Source organism: Hibiscus syriacus, unplaced genomic scaffold (genome assembly GCF_006381635.1).
Source record: "Hibiscus syriacus cultivar Baekdansim isolate YM2019G1 unplaced genomic scaffold, ASM638163v2 tig00112349_pilon, whole genome shotgun sequence".
NCBI lineage: Eukaryota > Viridiplantae > Streptophyta > Magnoliopsida > Malvales > Malvaceae > Hibiscus > Hibiscus syriacus.
The window spans coordinates 887,698-893,099 of record NW_024063310.1 but is presented as its reverse complement, the minus strand read 5'-3'; positions in this window follow the sequence as shown (position 1 = coordinate 893,099).

Here is a 5,402-nt window from a genome sequence, read left to right as displayed (position 1 = left end):
TTGTTTGCTGTTGGGAATGGAAGATGGATAGCCGATTTATATTTAATTGGTGTTTTTGTTTTATTTATTTTTGCTTAAAATTTTGTTTTGATTTTCGATGGATTGTTTGGTTTACAATTGTACGAGTGTCGAACAGCTAGCTCTCTTTCATTTATAATACATAACGCCTTTCCACGTTTCAAAAAAAAAAGTATTAATAATAACTTTAAAATTAAAATAATATAGTTAAAATAACTCAAATGAAAGTAAAGGATTAAAAATTAAAAATAAATGCTCATGTTAATCCTTCATATGAAAATGAGTGTCTACAATGATCTCTTTTTTTTTTGTGTAAATAAGAGTAGGGTAAAAACGAAAAGACAACGACTTTTTATTCGATTCCACATTTCTTCGAAGTCATATGTCTAGAAGGAAGTGATTTCATGGCAAATTAAAAAATTGTTCTGAGTAAGGAAAATAACATGTTTTCAAAGAAACAATCTCAAGTGAGATGATTTTTTTCTAGTAAAACAATTTCAAAGTTTGTATTTCAAGGGAAATTATCTCAGAAGAGATAAAATTTTATTTCAAGTGAAACAATCTCAATATTTGTATTTCAAGGGAAATTATCTCAAGCGAGACAAAAAAATTCTTTCAAGTGAAAGTTTTCAAAGTTTGTACTACAAGATAAACTATCTCAGACGAGATAAAAATTTTCGAGTGAAATGATTTCAAATTTTATGTTTCAAGGGAAACTATCTCAAGCGAGATAAAAATATTTCTTTCGAGTAAAACTTTTCAAAGTTTGTATTTCAAGCGAAACTATTTCAGGCGAGATAAAATTTTTGTTTCGACAGAAACAATCTCAAGTAAGATAAAATTTTCTTTTTTAAGTGAACTGATCTTAAAATTTGTGTTCAAGGAAAACAATCTCAAGTGAGATAAAATGTGTTTTTAGAAAAAAAATCTCAAGTTAGATGAAACTCATTTTAAGAAAAACAATCTCAAGCGAGACGAAATTTATTTTAAGAATAACAATCTCAAGTGAGACGAAATTTATTTTAAGAAAAATAATCTCAATTGAGATAATATTTCTTTTAAGTGAAATGATTTTAAAGTTTGTGTTTCAAAGGATATTATCTCATGCGAGATAAACTTTGTTTTTAAGAAAAGAATCTCAAGTGAGATGAAATTTGTTTTAAGAAAAGAATCTCAAGTGAGATGAAATTTGTTTTAAGAAAAAACAATATCAAGTAAGATGATTTTTTTAAAGAAAAAAAAATTAGTGAGTCGAAATTTATTTTAAGAAAAACAATTTCAAGTGAGACAATTTTTAAAGAAAAACAATCTCAGTGAGACGAAATTGTTTTAAAAAGATAATTTCAAGTGAGATAAGATTTTGTTTCGAGTGAAAACATTAAATGATAAATTTTGAAGACATCTTTCTCATTTCTTCACAAATAGCATACAAAATCATCTTGTTTGAAGGTATTATACATGGCCTGAAGGACTTATCATCCTGCTCGAAAGATTTTCAGATGATCTGGATGATTTAATCATAAAGCTTGAAAGACTTACAGATGCCTTGAGGACTTTTTAGCTTTTGGAATAGTCTACTAGGTAAGAAACTTTGGAAATTATTTTCTTACTTTTCAAAAATTTCATTTTCAAAAAAGATCAAATGAGAAATTTTGAAAATTGTTTTCTCATTTTTCAAATATCATATGAAAATATCATGCCTAAAAGTCTTGTGGATTGCCCAGAGGACTTATCATCTTACTCGAAATAGTTTAATCGGTAAGAAACTTTTGAAATCGCTTTTTTATTGGATGGATACGAGCGGACTCCGGGAGTTCTAGCTTGTAAGCGGCAGGTCCAATACGTTTTGTAACTCGGTAAGGGCCAAAGAATCGTGGACCAAACTTCTGATTTTTTCGTAGTCGTAACGACAATTGTCTATAAGGTTGTAAACACACAAAAGCCCAGCTACCTTCTTATAGTTCCAGTTCGCGTCGATGCTTATCCGCCTGAGTTTTCATATGTCCTTGTGCTTGACTTAAATTGTGTTTCAAGACCCTAAGTAACGCATCACGCTCTTGTAAGTCACGATTTACCTGAGCATTAGTAGAACTTTCTTCTAGGTAGTGAACGATGGTGGGAGGTTCACGCCCATACAAAGCTTGAAAAGGAGTCATACCAGCTAAGGTCTGAAAAGTCGTATTATACTAGTATTCAGCCCATGCTAAGTATTGTTCCCACTTGCTCGGATCATCCCCTGCCATACAACGAAGATACATCTCGAGACACCGATTCGAAGCTTCGGTTTGCCCATTAGTTTGTGGGTGATAAGATGAGCTTAAACACAACTCTGTTCCCTGTAGCTTGGCTATTTCTGTCCACAATTCGCTCAAAAAAAATCGATCCCTATCACTAATTATTGTTCTTGGTATTCCATGAAGTTTTACGATCCCTTGAACCATAATGTTAGCCATATATTTGCTATCAAAGTGCCTCGGTAGTGCGAAAAAATGTCCCTATTTAGTGAGTCGATCGACCACCACCAATATAGTCTCATTCCCATTAGATTTCGGCAAGCCTACAATGAAGTCTAAAGAAATATCTTCAAATACTTGGTTGGGAATGGGAAGTGGTTGAAGAAGACCAGCTGAAGCCAAACTAGTGCTTTTCATACATTGGCAAACTTGACATTCAGAGACAAACTGGCGAACGTCTCTCCTCATACCCTTCCAGTAGAAATTGGCAGCTAATCATTGAAATGTACGAGTAATACCAGCATGTCCCCCATTAGTGAACTGTGAAATTCTCTTAATAATAGAGATCACAATGTCGCCTCATGAGGAACCATAATTCTTCCTCAAACCAACATCAAACATTCGTGTTCTTCATAACCATCATAGTCAGTCCCATCCTTTAAAATGTTATCCCGAATATGCTGGATATCAACATCTTTCTAACTTGATGCTCGTATATCATCAATAATGCCAAATAGTGGATGAGAGAAAGCCATGAGAGTAGCTTCGATTTCTCTAGATAATGCATCAGCAACATTATTAAGCTTCCCTGGTCGATAACGGATCTCAAAATCATACCCCGATTAATTTTGACAGCCATATTTGTTGTTCTGGAGTCTGTATAGTATGTTGGTTTAATTCGCGTAATGATTTTTGATCAGTAATGATGCTGAATTTTCGTCCGACTAGATATTGTCGCCATTTCCCTACTACCTGGGTGATGGAAAACATTTCAAGGTTGTAAGCAGAAGCAACTTACATTATTGGGTTAAGTTTTTGGCTAAAATATGCCAAAGGTTTACCCTCTTGGGTTAAGACGGCTCATATCCCTGTTCCAGAAGCATCAATTTCGACATGAAATTCTTTGTCAAATTGTGGTAATCCCAACACTGGAGTAGAACAAAGACATAATTTCAACTTATCAATGGCGTGTTGAGTTGTTGTAGTCCATTCAAATGGATGTCCTTTGCAAAGTAAATCAGAGATTGGCGTTGCAATGGTTGCAAATCCTTTAATAAATTTGCGATAATATCCTGCGATGCCTAGAAAACTTCTCACATCCTTGATCGTTGTAGGAATCAGCCATGCTTTTATTGCCTCAACCTTTGAATGATCTACTAATAAACCCTCTCGAGAAACTATATGACCCAGGTACTCAACTGAGGTTTGTCCGAATGTACATTTGTTGTGTTTTACAACAAAACCATTCTCTTGCAGTGTTTGTAGCACTTGTCGTACATGGTTTAAGTGTTCCTACCAATTTCGACTATACACAAGTATGTCATCCAGAAAAATCAAAACAAATTTACGTAGAAATAGGCGAACAGATCGTTCATTGTTGCCTGGATAGTGGATGGCGCGTTTGTTAATCCGAATGGCATTACGAGAAATTCGTAATGTCCGTCATGTGATTAGAATGCCATTTTCGAAACATCTTCAGCTTTGACTCGGATTTGATGATATCCAACAAGCAAATCTAACTTAGAGAAGAAGTGAGCATTACCCAGTTCATCAAATAATTCATCGGCGGTAGGGATAAAAAATTTATCTTTAACTGTAATTGCATTTAAAGAACGATAGTCCACGCAAAATCGCCATGTTCCATCCTTTTTCTTTACGAGCAACACTGGGGAAGAAAAAGTTATGGGTACTTCCACTGTCAATCAAAATTCGCACCTGGCGTCCATGAACCTCCCCCATAACGCGAAGAGTATTAGGAGTTAAGCAGCCTGCTAGAGCATTGAAGGAGACCAAAGATTGTTCGCGTGTAGTATCATCGGAGCTTTCTAGTTTATTGCTCTCATTTGTCATCACCACAGTGGTCTGAACTGGTTGCTCATCCTCCAATTCATCATCCAACAAGAATAACTGAGGATCTTTGCACTTGTGGCCTGGGATAAATTTAGCGTCACAATAATAACATAACCCTTTCTCACGCCGTGACTGAGCTTCAGCGGCAGAAATTCGACGAGGTTGCATAGGAGTAGAAAATACTATATAGTGTTATGATGGTAGTGGATGGCTTGTTTGTGCTTTAGACATCGATGGACATGTTGTTGGCGTAGGTAAAAGATGAGGTAGCTTCATATTTGGCATGCGGTTCATTACCTTTCGTGTCTCATTGAACTTGGCCTCATAAAATTGAGCCAAAGGTAGCACCTCACTCATTGAATTAGAACGATGTCCCAAGACCTCATTTTTAATATCTGGACGAAGCCCAGACACAAAACATGGTATAAGGAACTCATCCGAGAGGTTGGTTGTACGCAGAGCCATATCTTCAAAGTGTGTTTGATAATCTTCCACTGTCGTGATCTGAACCAGCTTGGACAACTGCCCTTCTGGCGATTCGATTTCTATTACTCTGAATCGTCGTCGAATCATGCCGATTAAATGGTGTCAACCGGCCAGTTATCTTTGGCGTTGTATCTAACGAAACCATTTCTTGGCAGTTCCTTCCATTTTGAAGGACGCCATTGTTACCTGATGATGGTCTTCAGTGCCATAAAATTCAAAGAAGTCATTTGCAGATGCCAACCACTCCTCTGGGTCTTTCCCATTGAATAGGGGTAATTATACTTGGACCGATTTTGGCAAGATAGGAAATATGTCCTCAGATTCAGCTCGTATTTTTTATTTGCCTCGGGTACTCCCGATATCCACAAAACCATCGCCTTCAGCAAAAGTAGTTGTCATAGTGCCCAACCGTGCAGAAATCATCGCCAACTGTCACAGGACTTCCTGTAGGTTTTTTTTAGTGGAGGCATTCCAGTTCTTCTACTCCTCCGCATCAGCTTGAATAGAGGTCAGCAGTTGATCGTGACGTGCACTTGTCTCCTGCAAGGATTTGATTGCTTCAGTGTTACTCACCATGGTATTGAACTCAACGAG